We start from the raw sequence: 977 nt of genomic DNA on the forward strand, positions 1-977 counted from the left end.
GGTGTCTGTTCTGCTGAAATAGTGAGTGGATTAGTACTAATTTCAAAGGTAACCAATTGGACTGCCCAGGAAACTGCAACTATGTGGAGTTCAAATGTGGAAAATACCTGTTGAAATGGACGTAAGAGTCAGAGATAGTAGCGTCCATCGCCGAAACCGCAATGTCAAAAGGTAATCCTGGCTTCAGCCTGTGTGGCTGTCGTCTGAGACAACGTATTTTTAGTTCACGAATGACCTCCGTGAACAGGTCACTCCCCTCCAAGGTATGTTCTTTTTTATTAGATCAGACAACGGTGAAGCTTTTTGTTCCAAATCTGTCCATATGGTTTCAGCAATATTGCAACAAGCCTACAAAGCAATCTTAAGAATTTTAAATCGGAGTTAAAGTTAATTGGCACGTGGTCTCTCGCCTTTTCCTTTCTATTTTTTCGATTCGCCAAGGTGACCACAGTGCCTTAATTGGTGACCCGGCTTTTCATAATATCAAAGTTTCTCCCACTCTCGCACCCTTCACTGTCTCCCACTCTTACACCTTAGTATCTCCCACTCTCACACACCTCACTGTCTCCCACTCTCACACACCTCACTGTATCTCACTCACACCCTCACTGTCTTCCATTCTCCCTACCCTCAGTGTCTCCCACGCTCACAACCTCACAATGTCCCACTCTCACACCCTTCACTGTCTCCCACACTCACACCCATTATTTTATCCCACTTTCAAACACCCACTGCCTCCCACATTAACAACTCTCACGGTCTCAATCTCACACGCAACTAAATGACTTCCACGCTCATACCCATTACTGTCTCTAACTCTCACATGCCTAACTTCCTTCCACTCTCATTCCGTCATTGTCCCCAACACTCAAACTTTCACTCTCCCACTATCACTCCCAGCAATGTCTCCCACTCTCAAACACCTCACTGACTCCCACTCGAACATCCCTCACTGTCTCCCACTCTCACGCTTCCCC

The sequence above is a fragment of the Scyliorhinus canicula genome, unplaced genomic scaffold, assembly GCF_902713615.1.
Source record: "Scyliorhinus canicula unplaced genomic scaffold, sScyCan1.1, whole genome shotgun sequence".
Taxonomy (NCBI): Eukaryota; Metazoa; Chordata; class Chondrichthyes; order Carcharhiniformes; family Scyliorhinidae; genus Scyliorhinus; species Scyliorhinus canicula.